This window comes from Netta rufina (assembly GCF_964035555.1).
Source record: "Netta rufina genome assembly, chromosome: 2".
Taxonomy (NCBI): Eukaryota; Metazoa; Chordata; class Aves; order Anseriformes; family Anatidae; genus Netta; species Netta rufina.
This window is the reverse complement of record NC_140124.1, coordinates 29,080,294-29,099,263: the sequence shown is the minus strand read 5'-3', so window position 1 is coordinate 29,099,263 and position 18,970 is coordinate 29,080,294. Positions and strand designations below refer to the sequence as shown.

The following is an 18,970-nucleotide window of genomic DNA, read 5'->3' as shown; positions in this document are numbered from 1 at the left end:
ATTGATTTCAGCTGTAGTACTTGTGAGCAGAAATTTTTGTAATATGAATCAGTTATTTATATATTTCCTCTGAGCTACACCTATTCTTTTGCTAGATGCTGAGTCCTTATTGAAGGACTCAAAAAGGTCCTTATTGAAGGACCCAAAAAGTTCAACTCTGATCAGAAGTAAACCTAGAAAAAGTCACTAGGAGGTTCTATAGCCAGGAAAGGCAAATTCCGTAATGTTTCAGAAGACCCAGTCATATGAATAGACATGCAGAGTGATTTTCACCTAGGGGATTTTAGAGGATATAAGCATAGTTATATGCACAACCCTGCAACCATTTCTGCTGGGCTATTTTCATTATGATTTATCTTGTTATGGTAATATGATACCACTTTACAAAATGACAGTACTCTGCCTGACAGTAAAATGCCTTTAAAGACTACCATAACAAAATATTTTCAGATTATATATGAATCTAAAAATGTCTTAAATTGTCCATATACACATTTTCACAAAAATTCAATATAGGCTATTCTATACCGTGCAGAGTTCATGCTGTATTGCTGGTTAAGTCAGCTTAGATAACATGAGATCTGCTCTGTGGTATTAGAATAATGCTCTATTAAAAAGTTGTGGAGTTGGTATTTGCGTATGCTATGCCACATTCCAGACTAGTAGAAAATAATATAATCTTTTGTACAGAACGTATTGTCGCAGTAAAAGTGATAAAGCAAACAGAAAACTCACTGTTGAAACACATTCCTATGTTTTATGGGCACACCAGAAAATGACATAAGAATTTTAAAATTGAAAATGGTGTTTGTCTGGATTATAGCACATTTAAAAAATGACCACTTTTAGTGGTCATGGGTGTAAGTGGTAAGCTGATCTTGTACCTGCTTTCAGTGAATGAAAAGATGCTGATGAACTTTTATGTTGTCAGACCAGATCCTATAAATCATTTACATAACATATGACTGTGTCTCCATAGAATACATGTCTTTAGTGCACTCAGTATAATTTTATGGCTAAAATTTGAAACAAAATGAAAGCCTAGGTGATTTCTTCTCACCAAGCCTATTCCCTTCTCAGAATCAAAGAGCATGGTCTTTTTCCACATAGCCATGTAAGGAGATTCCCTTGAGAGAAAAGCAGTACACCAGGAAGGCTGGAATGAGTGATGCTATATTTGCTCTTACTGATAAATTAGTGACTTCTAGCAGCACACTAAAGGATGCTGCTGGGGATGCAGTTTGAGCTTGCTACTAGCAAATCCAGGAAAGTCTCCCTGGTCTTCTGTAAACAGACTGGATTTTTACAGTTCCTGACTTAGCCATTTCTATCTTCAATTGGGCCATTTGTATCTTCAATATATAGCACTTTGTTGCAGACTCAAGCCTTGTTCATTCTGCTTTAATTTCAGCTAAGCTGTATGTCTTGAAATAGGATTATCTGCGTGTTTCCTTAGGGATGATGAAAGTAATGAGCAATTAGTCCACAGCGGGCCAGCTTTTCATGAAAATTCCTTCCTTCTATGTATATTCTGTGTATCATTAACAGAAACTGACCTTTATATTCTGAATTGCCAACTCCCTGGTGTTTCTCTAATCTCCAAAAAAAAAAAAAAAAAGTGAAAAAAATGAATGTTTGGTACCTCATCCTTTTCCAGTTTAATTCCGATGTAAACATCATAAATGTCAGGAAAGTACTCCTCTATTTAGTAGCTAACTAATGTTAAGAAGGTTTATTATCATTAATAAGGGTAATAGACATCTGTGGTTTCATATAGCTATTGCAAGTGTATTAATGGTGTGCAGTAAAGGTTCTTTTTTTACTAAATCAGTTTTTATAATGCTAAAGCTGACGTGCTTTTTTTTGGTATATACTGGATGTGCACTGAATGACAGAGTTTCAACTTCCCAGGTAAGTACTTGTCAAATAAAAGTGCTAAGTCCAGTACAGAGGACTTTCCCGGAACTTGGATCCACGACTGGGTAGTCCTAACAGTCTCAGTACCATCACTCCTCTGCTTGAAGGTGAAGGGTCAAAATATTGACATTAATTTGGGATGAAACCATCTGTTTTCTATGGAATACAGATTATCAGGTATGTATGTGCTTATACATATATGTATAAGCACAGGTGGCCAAGAAGGCCAACGGCATCCTGGCTTGTATCAGGAACAGTGTGGCCAGCAGGGCTAGGGAGGTGATCGTCCCCCTGTACTCAGCTCTGGTGAGGCCGCACCTCGAGTACTGTGTTCAGTTTTGGGCCCCTCGCTACAGGAAGGACATCAAGGTGCTTGAGCGGGTGCAGAGAAGGGCGACAAAGCTGGTGAGGGGCCTGGAGAACAAGTCCTGTGAGGAGCGGCTGAGGGAGCTGGGCTTGTTCAGCCTGGAGAAGAGGAGGCTCAGGGGCGACCTTATTGCTCTCTATAGGTACCTCAAGGGAGGCTGTAGCGAGGTGGGGGTTGGTCTGTTCTCCCACGTGCCTGGTGACAGGACGAGGGGGAATGGGCTGAAGTTGCGCCAGGGGAGTTTTAGGTTAGATGTTAGGAAGAACTTCTTTACCGAAAGGGTTGTTAGACACTGGAACAGGCTGCCCAGGGAAGTGGTGGAGTCACCATCCCTGGAAGTCTTCAAAAAACGTTTAGATGTAGAGCTTAGGGATATGGTTTAGTGGGGACTGCTAGCGTTAGGTCAGAGGTTGGACTCGATGATCTTGAGGTCTCTTCCAACCTAGAAATTCTGTGATTCTGTGATTCTGTATATCCCTTTGTAAAAATGCATTGATTATTTGTAAAAATGCATTGATGATAATTTCATGAAATTAATAATTCTCTAATAGTTTTTAATATGTTTCTAATTCATATGTCATAAAGAACATTAAAATATGTAGATACACGGGAGATCTCATGTTTTGAGATTGTTTCTGGTAAAATACTCAATTAGAAATTAAAGATACAGTGAGTATCCTTAGATTAGCTGAAACTTGGAGAAACCAGCGAGAATAATGAATGGATGCTCTGCTACACTGTAACGATGCAGTCTTCTGTACAGGCACTTTTATATTCCTCTTCTAAGGGTAGTGTAGATTTTGAGCTCTCCTGTCTTAGGACTGGCCAACAACATACAGCTCTACTGGAATGGTTGTATGCCATCCTATCCTATCCTGTTGTAGGTCATCCTATCCATGCTATCCCATCCTTGCTAGGATAGACCCCAGAATACTTGGTCATGAGGGATGGCGTAGATTCTTAAAGCAGCAAGAGACCACGTGCTTATTGGCTTTGCAGCCACAGAGCACCACAGATATAATGTAAAGTTAATGCTTATAACTTAATTTCCTCTTTTAACTTCTTAAAGTGGAAAGTGTTGGAATGATTCCTTTAACCTCAATGATCTGAATAAAATTGTCACTGCTTGTTGCACACAGCTCTTAACAGCAAAGCTTGCAGGCCTAAAGCAAAACATATTTACCTGAGAAGCCAAATCCCTGTGCAGCAGCTTAAAAATTCAAAAATTGTCAAAAATTGTCTAGTTCTGTCCTGAAAACATTTTCTTGATTTAGTTACATAAATGTTATTTTCAGCTTTCAGCAGCCACGTTGCCCACACCATTGGTGTTCTGCTCTTGTGCCCTCTGCTCATTCCTGTCCATGTGCTGGGCAATGTGATTTTAGGTTCTTTTACCCCCCCCCTTACACATAGGTGCTCTCCCTATAAACCCTATAAATCTTTTCAGATTTCTACATCTTGATAGCTGGAATTATTTATTGGTTTGACCTTCATAATATTGTTGGAGTTAGAGGCAGATATAAAATATCACGGTGTCTCACCTAAAAGCTGATTTGAATATCATCATAATACTAAATACAGTGGGTGAACAATTTGTTGACATTTTGGGCTGAATGGGTTAAAGTAAATGGGGTGGTTACATCAGGCTGGTGACAAGTGGGGTTTCACTGGGCTCCATTTTAGGTCCAGTTCTTTTCAGTGTTTTTATAAATTATCTGGATTCAGAAGTTAAATGCCTATGAAGTAAATTTGGTGATGATACTAAACTAGGAGGAGCTGTTGACTCCTGTGAAGGTAGAGAGGCGTTGCAGAGAGATCTTGACAAATTGGAGGGCTGGGCAATCAACCATATGAAGTTCAACAAAAGAACAAATGCTGGATTCTGCACCTGTGAAGGGGCAACCCTGGGTATATGCACAGACTCGGGGACAAGATGCTGGAGAGTAGCTGGGCAGAAAGGGATCTGGGAGTTCTGGTTCTCGTAGGTTAACTATGAGACGACAGTGTGCCCTGGCTGCCAAGAGGGCCAACTGTACCCTGAGTTGCATCAGGCACGGGTGGGTAAAGGAAAGGGATTATGCCACTCTGCTCTGTGCTGGTGTGGCCTAACCTCGAGTGCTGTGTGCAGTTTTGGACACCACAGTATAAGAAAGATATAAAACTGTTGGAGAGAGTCCAAAGGAGAGCAACAAAGATGGTGAAGGGTCTAGAGGGCAAGAGGTATGAGGTCCCTGGGTTTGTCCAGCCCAGAGCAGAGCAGGCTGAGGGGAGGCCTCATGGCGGCCTGCAGCCCTCTCACGAGGGGAGCGGAGGGGCAGGCGCTGAGCTCTGCTCTCTGGGAACAGCAACAGGACCTGTGGGAACGGCATGGAGCTGGGACAGGGGAGGGTCAGGATGGGTGTTAGGGAAAGGTTCTGCACCCAGAGGGTGGTTGGGCACTGGGACAGGCTCCCCAGGGCACTGGTCACAGCACAGAGCCTGCCAGAATTCAAGAAGCATTTAGACAATGCTCTCAGACATATAGTCTGTTTTTTGGGTGATCCTGCATGGAGCCAGGAGTTGGACTTAATGATCCTTCTGGGTCCCTTGCAACTTGGGATATTCTGTGATTCTGTGATAATCTTCTAAGATGGGCCTTTATGGTATGGCAGAACTTTGTTACAAGAACATGTACAGAACATAATCACCCAGTTCCAGTGCTTTCGTGTGTTTAGTTTTTATGGGACACATAGAAGTAGTAATTTGAACAGAAAAGAAGTGATCAACATCTGCTTCCATTCAAGTGCATTTAAAAAAAAATAATCTGTCTAGCAATGCATTGTTAATGCAATGCATCAAATATAGCAATAATAAAAAATAGAAATGCATCAAATGCATTGTTAATGATTCATTAGATGTTCCAAAATAGAAAAATTCTTCAGTAGAAGTCTTTTAAAAAATGTATTTCTGTTAGGAAAACTATCAGAAAGAAGGTCTTCCAGTTTGGATGTTTCAGCTATGACAAAATATAATTTTGGTTCTGATGCAAAATCAGAGGTAGCCTTAAATAGATGGGAAATTAAGTATTGTGTGTTTCCTCTGCCTTGGGACATATGGCCAAAATACCAAGGGAGTGGTACTTGATTCAAATTGAATCTGTTTATTCTTGTAGGGCATGGTCCTCAGTCATTGTAGTAGTCCTTGAATAATAATAATAATAATAAATTAACAGATTTTGATTTTGTGTTGGGAAGAACATTTCAAATGGGGGAAGGAAAAAGACGTTCAATAATTTCTTATGTCAAGGTTCAGAAAAGCACAGATAAGCACTGAATTGCATCACAGGCATGGGCAATATCAGTCTGCCTGCATTTTACCATCATTTATGCCTTAAACATCTCAAAGTAATCAGTGGTAGAGTTGCGTGTACTCTTTGTGTCCACACAGTGCTAGAAAATTAATGCTTTAAATATAGATGGCAAACAGGAATGCCAATTAGTGTCTGCTGTGCTGGTGATTTCTTGGGTAGGCTTCTGCCCACTGGAAATTGGACTGAAGTAACTAATTAATGTCACATAAGGCATAGAATATGTAAAATAGTACAACTTAGTCAATTTATCACAGATTTGCTGAACTGAGGTGAAAGCCTCCTTATCCCACTCCAATTTATTGAGTTGTTTAGCTCCTTGGCTATGAACATGTATCTTCTCTTGTCAAGTCCCTCAGGGAAGATTTTTCCCTCCTATTTTTGCATCATTACAAAAACTCTGAAAGGTTTCACAAGTTCTTTACAGATTTAAGAAGAATTTTTCACTTGGTTCTTTAAAGACACTCTCCAGGAACATTTGATCCAATTTCTTTTCAGTTCTCCTCCTTGATGTGGGGGAAAAAAAAAACAAGAAAAAAAAAAAAAAACAAGAAAAAAAAAACACAGCTTGCAAAGCTTCTACGTTTGTTTGGACTGAAGTGGTGATTCTGCAATACAGCACAATATTACAGGTTTCAGAGATGCCTGTTGGCTTGTTACTAGTGTGAGATGGGGGGTCTTTAACAGAAGAGTGTCAGTATCCATGAGATGCTTAACATTATATGCCTTATATTTTCTGATAAATTACATGTGGATATGTAGAAAGAGTGCATAATTTACACTAAGGAGAATAATTTGGAATGCAAATGGTATTAATGAGGATATTTGTAAACAATTCAAAGAGTTCATGATTATTTATAAATACAATGGCTAGAAAATGTAGTTTTCTATCTTTTAAAAGTGGAGATGACAGACAAACTAAAGCTTGTGTGAACAAAAGGGAAAGCAGTTTTAACCTAGGTCAACATTTTTGTCAGTTCTCCACTTTCCTGATCTCTCTGTGATCTGCCATTCCCAACAGTTTCACTTCAGGACTGATCTTGGCATTAGCCACATCCCTGTTGTACACAGACTGTGGCTACATAAAAATGTGTACTAACTTTCAAATATGTCCGAGAAACTGCATCTCAGACAAATATCATTACCATTAGTGAGGAAAAAAAATAAAAAAATCAATACTGAATATTTTTTTTTACATGTAACACCTGGGAAAAGTTAATCTATTTTTTTTAGATGCTGCTGATACCCTTAAAATTATGCTGTGTAATTAAAAATATGAGATGTAACTGACTGACTTAATCTTTGTTCTTAGTGACGAATTAGGAGGAAGCTTTACTTGCACCATTGTGTTTTGTGTCTGGTTCATCGTGAGTACCCCTTTCAGAAGCTGGATGAGTCAATCCTAGATATCCATTTTTAGTACTCTGAGAGATGGCAAAAAAATAATAAAAAATAAGTTAAAAAATGACACAATTTATAGTTTTACCTTATAATATTAAATTCAGTGAGATTTATTTAAAAGGAATGGGATGGAGTTGTGAATTTATGAACAGTTCATGATATTTCTGAGAGGTCTGGCTTTGCTTAGCCTGAGGAAAAGAAGGCTGAGGGGGAGGATCTACTTGCCACCTTCTATTGTCTAGTGATTGCTTACAGCAAAACTGAACCTCTGCTTCTGAGGTGCACAGATAAAAGATAAGCAGGAACAGATAAAAGTAACAGCAAGGGAAATTCTAGAATTCTAGTTAAAAAAAATAAAAAATAATAAGCAATAGTCCAAATTGAACAGGTTGTCCAGAAAAGCTAGGATCTCCATTCCTGGAAAATTTTGAAACTTCTTTAGATAAAGTGCTGAGGAACCTGGTTGAAGTTGCTAATTTGAAGTTGCCCTGCCTTGACATCTCTAGATGTCTTCTCCAACTGAAGTTATTCTGACTGCTGTAAAAATGACCTGGTTTTCCTCTTGAAGTATTATTTTTTACTTGAAGTGTTTAGTTGATTTAAAAAATAAATAATTTTAACATAATTTTCCCTTAGATTTGCACAACTTGCACAACTCTGTTTCTCTGTCAGGTGCTGAAGCCATATAAAGATGACTCAGTGGACAGTGCTCAGTAAATCTAAATACTGAGCATAAGTTAAATAAATCTTTTGGTATTTTGTACATAGCTTTTAATAAAATTAAAAATAACACCAATTTTCCAAAATTTCACCAAAAGAAATCTTTAGTAATATTAAACTGGTTAGCATGCTAAACATCTTATGTATTATGAGGTTAACATCTGAGTAATTTTAAAATAATTATTTTAAACTCCATGTTTTGGATAGTGGTCCATTTTATGAGATAGTTGTTATTTTTAATTTATAGCTCAGGTTTCTGCAAAGTTCTGAATGCCACTGTAAATTGATCACATTATTGCAAGACATGCAATCAAGCTCACAATTACTCAGTCAAGGATATTGGTACTAAGCTTATATTTAGAGAAGCATTTGACGAAGCAATCAATGTGATACCATGCACAATTGATTGAAGTTGATCATGCCATAACTCATTTTTGCTTTGTGAAACAAATTTAGGGCAGACTAATGAAAAAAGGCCTTCTCCCCACCTGGAATATTTAGATCCCACTGAAAGCCCGATGTTCTTTTAGAAGCAATGAATAAAAGTGGCATTTATTCAGTGCTTTTCTCAAAGTGCATGACAATAAATAAAGCTTGGAAAAAATTTTGATTGTGCCGTAGTTGCTGGAGGTAGGGATAACTATTGGAGACAGCAGGACACAGCTATTAACTCAAGAGCGTTGTGTTTATTTCAAGCAGGGCATTAAAATAATGATTTAGGTACTTGTAGAGTTTGCCTATCTTTGTTTTTTATCCACGTCTGAAAGATATTCATGTGAAAAGTCTTCTTTCTGCAGGTTTGAAGTTTCTGACATCCAGGAAGGAAAACCCAGTAGTTTAACTATTGAGAAAGGGAGACATAAAAGCTGTTGGAAACACTCTTTGGCAATATGAAGTGAATATTAATCTTCCTAAGAAACACTTCTCTTGAAGAAAACTCACGAGGTGCTGTCAAGGGCTGTTTACAGTTCCAGAAGTGGAGTGATTTAAACCAGACCTGGGGAGTGCTTTTGCCAGTGTCTGCCCTGGCAAATCTCGGAATCCCATCTACCAGCGCAGGTGATTTACAGCCTCCTTGATTAACGGTACCCCTCATTTTCTTCGCCAAGCAGCGCAATTAATCTCGACCCATCCCTAGGTGAGGGGAGCCCAAACAGCGGGCAAAACTCCTTTAGGATGATTTTGCCCCCCTCTTTTTGCGGGCCCTCTCCCTCCTCTCGCACCCCGTGGGGCGCTGCCTGGGGGGCACCGGCAGCCAAGGGGGCGGCGGGCAGGTGCCGTGCCGAGCCGTGCCGTGCCGAGCCGGGCGGAGGATCGGGTCCGGCCGCCGCTGCATTGCGGCTGGAGCCGGCGGCTCCCGGGGAGGGGCGGACGGCCGCGTGATGCCGCGGGGGGGCGGCTCCATGCCCGCGGAAGGCGGCGGGGGCGGCGGGGGGCACCGAGGGGCGCGGAGCCTCCGCTCCGCCCCGGGAGGGAGGGAGAGAGAAAGGGAGGGAGGCACCCGCCGCCCTGTCCCGGCCCCGGGAGCGGAGCGGTGAGTGCGGGCAGGGATGGGAATGAGAACAGGGATGGGGTGGCATGGGGATTGGGATGCGGATGGGGGGCAGCGGCGAGGTGCGGAGCCGCCTCTCACCTGCACCGTGCAGGGGCAGGGGGCCGGAAAGGGAAGGAGCCGGGAGTTGGCTCCGTATGGGATCAGAGCCGAGTGCTGCTGCTGGTGCTGCTGCTGCTGCGAGTCGCGGCCCGTGATTTCTGTTCCGCGGAATTTGAAGTGACGATTTAAGCTTAAAGGCGGCCGCGGTTGCGCTCTCCGGGAGGGCGAAGTAAAAAAAACAACAACGTGACGTGGAGCCACTTCTATAAACACCAAAGAATACGCTCGGCACAAGGAAACTGGCAAGAGAGGGTTTGCCAGGCTCTCCACAACCAAGCCTGCTTTTTAGGAGTGAAACTGTCAAGTTGCTTTGTTCAAGCAAATAGTTGTTGTCTGAAGGACGTGGGACAGCAATCTTATTTTTCAGATTACTCAGTGCGTGTCACAGGGCTGTAGTTGCCAGCAGAAATAGGGCCCAGGGCACTGCGCCTGGAGGAGCTGAGTGCTGCTACTTGCTTGGTCCGGGGGTGTTTTGTAACAGGCTCGGTGGGCTAGAAGTGTAGCAAGCAGGCGTGTGGAAAGAGAGCAGCAGGGATGGGGACAGATGTGTCCCCCCTCCCACAGAGATTTCTTCTGGAGCACTCTTAAACAACCAGAAGGAAAGTAAAGAAAAAGGTAGGGTTAAAAAAAATCACTTTCATAGTTAATGCTGTTGGCATAAAGTTAGATTCCAGCTGATGGTGTTTTCTTTTAATAGCTCCGCTTAAGTGAAATGCAAATCTGTGGAATTAATGGAAACTGCAAGAAGGGTTCTGGGTTATGGATGCAGTTTTGTGGGTGGTAGGCACCATTTGATGTCGTTATGAGGTTGTGATAGGTAATTCTGAGTTAAAATTCTGCCACAGCTACAAATAGCAATTTATAAATCAGCACTAAGTTTGATGTAACTGTACCAGAGAAATTTATTTTACTAGACTTTTGCACTTCATTAAAAAATGTCCACTTTTTAAAACTGATCGGGTCATCTCTTAATTGGTAGAATAAGGCATTAAAAATATTTGCTAGTTTTGTATAGGTCAGACGACCTATTTTGTCATTTCCTAGTTTTACATGTCTTTTCTCAAAGATCCTGTTGAAATTTATTTATTTATTTATTTTTTCCCTGACAGATCTCCTGAAGGGCACTTAGAAGACAGGGGGACAAATGTTATCAAAATTACTTGAGAATGACATGCTGTAATTTAATAGCAGAGGATTTTTGAAATACAAGATTTGTTACTCTTTTGGCCATATTATTGATCTGATTTTTGGAATGACGTATTTTGCTAAGGCCATTGGTATTATGATATTAGATGATTGCTTCTGACTTCTTTCATCAAGATTTTTGTTTACTTGTTTTTGTTAGACCTGTTCTGACTTGAGATTCAGCAGACCAGTAGAAAAATTTTTGTTTTTGTTATCTGCAGTTTTCAGAAGTTTCACTGATTTTATGGCTATACAGGTATAATGCAGTTGTTCTCATGAGATGGAACTTGACCTTGCTTGGATACATTGTCATTGGCTTGGATTGAGGATTAATATTGTAGATTACTTGTCCTTTTAAACTGAGGTATTTAGGGCATCTTTAGAAACTATCACTTTATTCCTCCTGTTTTGAAATGTGTTTTACCAGAACGCACAACATACGTACAGCAGAAATCCCAGCTGTGTTTAGGCACTTGGATCCACATTTATCTTCCCACATTGTGTGTTTTATGACAAGAGGGAGAAGTGGAAAGCTGACAGAGTGATAATATTCTGACATAGTAATTCTATGGGCTATATATCATGTCAGTGTACCATATATTACAGCAGCCTTACACACTGTATGTGTCACAGCTGGCCATAGCAGTGGGGGAAGGGAACTATGATTGCATCAGTTAACTCCTCCTTTAAATCCATGTGAGCAACAAAGTTTTTATTTGGATCCTACTGAAAAAATAATGTGGAAAAAGGAGAAATCAATATTGAAAATTCCTTGCTTTTCACTCTTCGTAGTTCCTTCGGTAACTGCTCAATGTCAATTGGGTGAAATTCCTTGATGCTTACCTCTCCCTTACCACTTTAGATTGTAAAAGTGCAAGTCACTGCTCTATTGCACTTAATCAAGCTATTCAAGTTGTACTCTGAATGTAATCAGAAAGAGAAAGCATTTTAATTTTAATCTTAACATCTATAGCATAGTCTACCTTCTCCAGCTGTATTTCACTTGCTTAAGAAAACAGTATCTAGAAGATACTAGGGATATCTTGGGGTTCTTTCCTTTAATAACATGAAAAAAAAAATCTTGCTTCCTTTCTTCTCTCATCTGCTTGCTTTTACAAGTCAAAGTTTGAAAACAGGTTAAATTTGTGGTGAAGGAGATGAAGAAAAAGATGGTCTGGAATGCTAATATGCACAAGCATCACAGCTTTCGATATGCTATTCTGGATTGTTCTGATGTAAAAGTTACCCTTTCTTCCAGAAGTAAAATTATGCATGAGATAAGTATATTCAATATTTTCCCTAAGCTGTCAGCTTTACTTATCATAACCACACAGTGCCTGTCAGAACTGTGCCCTGTCCGCAGGCTACTACAGGCAAGGAGGATGCCCCAGTAATACCAGAGGTGATTTTCAACTTTTTTTCAATTTGCAGACCACTAAAAATTTTCCAGTGGAAGTATGGAGATTTCCATATTAATGTTTAACTTGTTGTCAGTGGGCCTTGCTTTCTTAACTATGTATAGTAGACCACTTGCAAGTCATTGGCATGTTACAGATTGAAACTTACTGTTGTAAAATTTTTACATCAAAATTTTGGATTCAAAATGAGAATCCATTTTAATATTCACATGGTTGACTTGTGGTTTGTGGATGTGTAGCAGCTTTCTTAAAATTTTTGGAAGAAAACCAAACCTCTCTTTGCAAAGTCATTTTTTTTATTAAAATGTTGATGTTCAAATTGGTGAAGCTGAGGCTTTGGAATGATGTTGTAATAAATTGGCACACATATTCATAACGTATGTAAATTTTGTTCTGTAATGGAAATTTAGAGGGTGGTTTGGAAATAAAGGAATAATCACCTGAGCTGCTGATGTAATGGGAAATACAGTTTTATGATGCCTTTGAAGAGAGAGTTTTGAAATATCTAATAAAATACAAATGTCATCTCACAAAACCTACTATGAGGCAAAATGTTGTGATCACACATGCTCAAGAAGAAATAAGTGAAATTGGACTAGGTGCCAAGAAGAGCTAACAGGATGGTCTACAGTGAGCTTTCCTTGCCCTAGAGATATAGGAGATGCTTTTTTTTTCCTTTTTTTTTTTTTTTCTTCCAAGTGAGGTGAAAGCTATAGACACAATCTGTGGTTTTGGGAGAGGATCGATAGATGGGGAGCAGAACCTGGTGATAAAAAACATTGTTGCACAAGAACAACTGAATATGTACTGCCCCTGAATAAAGTTTCCTACAGAAATTTACAAAATGTTTTCCTGTTAGAACAAGTGGATTCTGAAGCACTCAGTGGCAGCAGAGAGGGATAGAGAAGCACTACAGAAGTTTTGAGATAAAGTTTTTCTATTTTACAGAGGGAATTATATGTTCAGCAGCAGAATAGGCCCAGGGAAATTGTTGCATTTAACTTCTGTCAAAGCTTTAAATTTCATGGCATGTAATGTGCCAATCCAGTTCCCATTCAGTCTGTTTAAAATGCAGCTTCAGAAATCCTTTCTTCTTTTTTTTTGGCTCTTGCCAATATTTAACCCCCTCAAGTAATTTCTCCTCTTCTACATTTATTTAAGCTGCTTGTTTGTGCCTGAATAGGCTAAAGCCATATTGTGTGCAGCCTGTCTCTATCTTCTTTTTCCCTTTGCCTTTCCTCCAGCAGCCCTCAAGTCAAGAGGGAGATGAATGTCTCCTGCTTTCTCACTCCTCATACTGTGCTTGAGATGGGCTCCCCCTCTTTGTTACCTGATGAGCTCTCATCAGTTCCTCCTGAAAATGCAAAATACTTAAAATTCTTTCCAATCAGAATCCTTTTGTAAGATGAACATTAAAAAAATAGATAGTGTAGATGTTTTAAGACATTCTTCTCATCAATAGCAGTTAGTAAAGTGTTCCCAGTGGTTTGTGGAGCTGAACACTGATATCAATAGAGAATTTTAAAAGGAAAGTCCAGACAAGCTTAGAAGAGTGTTAATGTGCATAACAAAATGTCTTGTTTTTTTCTTTGTGGCATGCTAGGATCTTCAGCAAAACTGATTGCATTTCAGGTTATAACACAAGCTGTCAACATTTGGCTTTCAACTGTTCATTAGACATAGAATCATAGAACGGCTCAGGTTCAAGGGACCTCAAAGATCACCTGGTTCTACCCTCACTGCCATGGGCAGGGACACCTTCCACCAGACCAGGTTGCCCAGAGCCCCATCCAGCCTGGCCTTGAACATGTCCAGGGATGGGGTATCCACAGCTTCTCTGGGCAACCTTTTCCACTGCTTCAGCACCCTCTGAGTGAAGAATTTCTTCCTTGTAGTATAAAACCATTACAGCCTGTCTACTGTTGCACTACGATTCCCGGGAGAGTCCCTCCCTGTCTTTCCTGTAGGCCCACGTTAAGGTGGGCCTAAGTTAAGTGGTTAAGGCCACTGTAAGGTCTCCCTGAAGCTGCCTTGTCTCCTGAACAACTCCGACTCTCTCATGCTGTCTTCATAGATGAGGTACCCCAGCCCTCTGATCACCCTTGTGGCCCTCTGGCCTCGCTCCAACAGGCCCACGTCTTTCTTATGCTGGGGACCCAGAGCTGAACACAGTGATCCAGGTAGGGTCTCACGAGAGCAGAGCAGAAGGGGAGAGTCACTTCTCTTGACCTGCTGGCCTGCTTGACCTACTTTTGATGCAGCCCAGGATGGATCCATTTTTTATTGTTGTCTATTATGAACGGGTTGCCAAGGGAAGTGATGGAGTCACCATCCATAGGGGTGTTCAGGGAAAAGTTGGATTTGGTGCTTAGGGATATGGTTTAGTGGGTGACATTGACAGTAAGGTGGTGGTTGGACCAGATGACCTTGGAGGTCTTTTCCAACCTTTATGATTCAGATCATAAGCAGCTTCTCTTCCTTTGCGTTTACAAATAACTTTTTTTCTGACTACTCTGATGTCTTTTGATATCTGTATCCCCAAAGCTGGAATAATCAAAAGTTTAAACTTAAGTTTTTAAGCTAATACTTCTGATGTGTCAAACTTCTAAGTATATAGTGTGTATTAGTATTTTAAGTGTCTGTATTTAAAAATAAATGGCATTATATTGTTTTTTATTATATTAAGACTTCTGAATAGAAATTTCATGGAATGTTTAATATTAGTTTTGCCTAATAACATTTCAGCAAGGTTGTAGAATTATTTATTTAATTTAGGTTAAAGTGCCTGGGGGAGAGAATAAACACATGGTTATTGCCTCAAATAATTTACAATATGAGGTTTTTACTATGCAAAGTGTAAATTGTATTATCTATCTGAAATGCAAATGATTCTACTGAAATCTATAATAAGGAGGAAAATTTACATTTTGTGTAAAGAAAAAAATCAAAATAAGGAAGAATGACTTAAATGAAATCACTAGTTTTACTTGTAAAATCTATGAAATGTAGCTTGTATTTCTCTCTCTCTCCCTCTCTTCTCTCTCCCCTTTGTGTTTTTATTACGTGGAAGTCTTGGTTTTGTTTCATTGAAACAGAATGAAAGTGATCAGGAGATTACCCAGAATAGGTCAGTAACAATTTTGTCATTATGTTAACATTTATGTGTATATAGGTCTTATATTCCTATCTTGAGATTAGCCAGTATCATAAAAAAAGGTTGTCAGAAATATCTAGTTTTCAAAAATTAGATTTATATAAATACACTTCTGGGTGCTGTGATTCTTTGTTTAAAAATGTGCTGGTTGAAGTCTTTTTATTGAAAAAGTTTCTCTCCCTTTGCTTTCAGTGGGACTGAAAGTCTAATTACAGTGTTATAATCTCCTGCCACTCTTTGAGCTCAATGCTGTTACTGAACAGAGGAGATGTATTCTCCCATTGACTTTAATGTGTGTAAGATTGGATTCTAATAGTCCAATAGCTGTGTAACTTGGTGTTGTTCCTCCAATTAAATACAAAAAGATTAATCTCAGAATAATAGCATATGGGTCAAGACATTTTGACAAATCCACTATAGTGACTGTGATTATGTGAATTATTGGTTGCATGTAAATCTTCTTAAAGATGATGGATGGAAATCCCAGATAGAAATGGTGGTAACAATACACCTTTTGTGGTCTCTGAAATTAATTTAATAAATGTTTTGGAGACTGACTAATATACATGTAATGACTTCTTGGTTTAGGTCAATGTAAAGTCTAATATATCTTGGAGATTAGTATTGATCAGGGTAAAGCCAAAATCAATCTTGGATTTTGAGGGTCGTTACACTTGGAAGTAGGATGCAATACAGAAGATATGCATATATTAGGTTGTGGAAGGCATATAGAAAAATTATGGAAAAAGAAACTTTAAATTAGTTGTAGTATCTAAAAATAAGTGGACAACCTGTTAAAAGATTAGTTACCTAAATAAGTAATCAGTTAAACTTCTTACATCTTTTCTTAGTTTAGGGGTTGATATCCAACCTCCTTGTAGTCAGTATTAAAGTTCCCTTTTGCTTCAGCAGAGGAGGAATGTTGTTCTCCCTGTTTGAGTTCATGAGCTGGTGGTGTTGAGGAAAAGGTTAGTCTATCTTTGTATAGAGATAATTTTTTGTAAATGGTAATTTTTTTTCTGTCTTGGCTGTCTTTCTTAGATGTTCTGGTCAAATTGAATCTGCACAGTTTGAGAAGTGCATGCTTAGAGAAGTGAAAGAGGTAAATTACAATACAATGTACCCTTCAAATATTGCATGGTAAGCATAATCAATTTCACTGAAGGTGAACTAGTGCTGTTTGCAAAATAAATGTTTGAATAGAAAAACTTTTTTATTTTTTTTAATCAGATGTTTTTTTTTTCTTCCTGATATAAATTCTCTGGCCTGGGTACCATATCTAAAATTAATAGGCTGGAAATTTTAAAGGTCTTCAGTAAGAGTTTTCAACCAAAGTAATTCTTTCTGAATATTTGACTTTATTGAAATGTATATTCTGTATAAAGTAAAATAGTTCAAAAAGCTTTTTTTTTTCTTTTCTTTTTTTTTTTTTTTCAAAGATTCCATTGCAGAAGAAATTTTATTTTCACCTCAGATTTTCAGAACATGTTAAGATAAATGAAGGCTGTACTATTTATCTTCTGCACAAAAGTCATCTTCTGGTACAACTTCAGAGAGCTTCAGATAATGTTCTCCACAAGTAATTGATATAATTCCATTGATGGCAGATGATTTGATCTATCATCTAGCCTTATATGTATGTCTCAAAATCATAGTTATCTTGATAAGTTATACATTTATATTTATAAATGTGTTTATATATCTATATGTATATATATAAAAATGTGTATATATAATATATATATACATATATATCTTATATGTGTGTATATACTAATATATAAGATATATATATAAGATTATATATATATATATGTATATACTTATATACATATATATATCTTAATGATATATCTGACTGCAAAGGGAAGTTTTGGATATTATCCCATCAATTTGAGAGACCTGAGGTCTTGTCCTTGAAAATGATAGCTTAATATGAAAATGCAACCTGTTGATATTAAAAATGATCTTAAGAGCTGCTCTACTAAAAGATATTTAGCTATTAATAAAGAGTTATATCCCAGGTACAGTATTAGTTTGTATTCTGTGATAGTAAAGTGCAAAGGTTATAGCTAGAAATTCTCAGGCTAGGGAAGTCCATTTACCAGAGCAGCTGTTCTTATTAGAGGACTTTTCCTGAATTTCTCGTGAATTATCCTCAAAGTAAAACTGCAGTGTGTGTATTAAGAAACTGTAATCTTGTTTGTACCTGAAATAACGCTTTGAAATGTATTAGCAGGAATTTTTAAAGAGAGAGGACTAATGATTTCTTTTGCTGTACTAAAAGCAGCAAATTCAATACAGTTACTTTTGATTTAAGGAAGGATGAGGGAGAAAAAATATCTGACAACTGTTTTTCATAATAAAATTGTTTAATAGAATTAACCTATTCTTGAAAATGCCTCAGAAAATATGACTTTTAGTGTAGAAATCTTCTTGCTCAAACATTTTGGATGAAATTTGCAAAAGATTATTTTCCAATTAAATATCCTCTGAGATAGTATTTAGGTCAGTTTTACTGATTAGAAGAAATTTGTCCAAAACCATATCTAATGTTTCCCATTATTCTGTTTCAAATGCTTAAAAAGGAAGACGATAGAACTGATTTAGAGGAGTCATCCTTTAACTTTTCTGAAAGAATGAAGCTGTATAGCAGTTATATTTCTGGAGTGGAAGTGAAATCCAAGCAAAAATGGGAAAAAGAAGACAGTTTTAGATTACTTAGGTGCAAGGAAGATTATATTTTCTGGGTTTTGGTGTTTTTTTATTTATGGACAGTGCATAAAGGTCAGAAAAAGTAGTAATTTTCCATTGTGCTCAACCTTGATATTAGCACTTGCTCACTGTGGGAATTATTAATAAAAATTAATTATTAATAAGACACAGAAATCTATCTTGATCTAATCTATCTTGAGATGCCTAATCAGCCTTGAGATGCATATGGGTTTATCACAGCAACCTCTCCTTCAGAGTATGGAATTCCTATGAAAATGTACTTCATATGTGAGCCCTTTAATGAGAAAAGGTATTATCAAAAGTGATGCAGCTACCTGATTTTTCATATATTTTCTTTTAATTTTTGATGGTTCTGTTCAAAATGGGTCAGGCTTTCACTGCAAGCTGACTTTGAGAAACTTTGGAATCAGTATGAAACTTGACCTACATTTTTGAACTGGGACTTCAGAAATTGGGCTGACAAAAATCAAGCTCTTTAAACTTTTTTTCTGTGTGTAGAAATGTTGTTTGGTCACTGGTTTATTCCCACTCAAAAGTCCGTGTATTAAATATGCATTTTATTTTTTAATTAATCGTGTTCACTGTATAAAATTATTTTTTATGCTCGTGTAAGAGCATGGGTTGCTCAAATTGCAACTAGGTAGGTCTCTAAAAAGATCATGTATGTCTAAAAATTAGTTTTCTTGTAGGTTTTGTTGCTTTTTAGTAATGGAATGTAGTGTTTTTGAAGTAAAACACTGTCTTGCTTTTTAAAACAATAGGTTATTATATCAAAAATACTTTGTTATAAAGCTTTTTTTTTTTTTTTTTTTTTTTTTCTCTCTGTCTGACCTTTTCCAGGCCTTTCATGATACTCTAGTAAGCTTTTGTTTTCCTAAACTTGCTGCGTAATAGGATGGCATATCCGCAGTCTTTGCCATACAGCAGAATCTGTAATGGTTGAAGATGAGTGATACTTGAGATTTTTGGCACTGACACTAGTATTTTGTTGTAATTTGATATTTTACACATTGACCTTGTCAGACTTAACAAGTTTTCTGTTAGCATGTACAAGGTTCACATAAATGAAAAA

General features: G+C 38.1%; 1 protein-coding gene across 1 annotated transcript in view; it reads left to right on the top strand.

Moving 5' to 3' along the window:
- The first annotated feature begins 9,245 nt into the window (after positions 1-9,245).
- Positions 9,246-18,970, top strand: part of THSD7A (thrombospondin type 1 domain containing 7A) — a 286,290-nt gene continuing 276,565 nt past the window's right edge. Inside the window, exon 1 of the mRNA XM_084281506.1 lies at positions 9,246-9,285. The gene's annotated coding sequence lies outside the window, so the exon portion shown is untranslated. The remainder of the gene's footprint in view (positions 9,286-18,970) is intronic.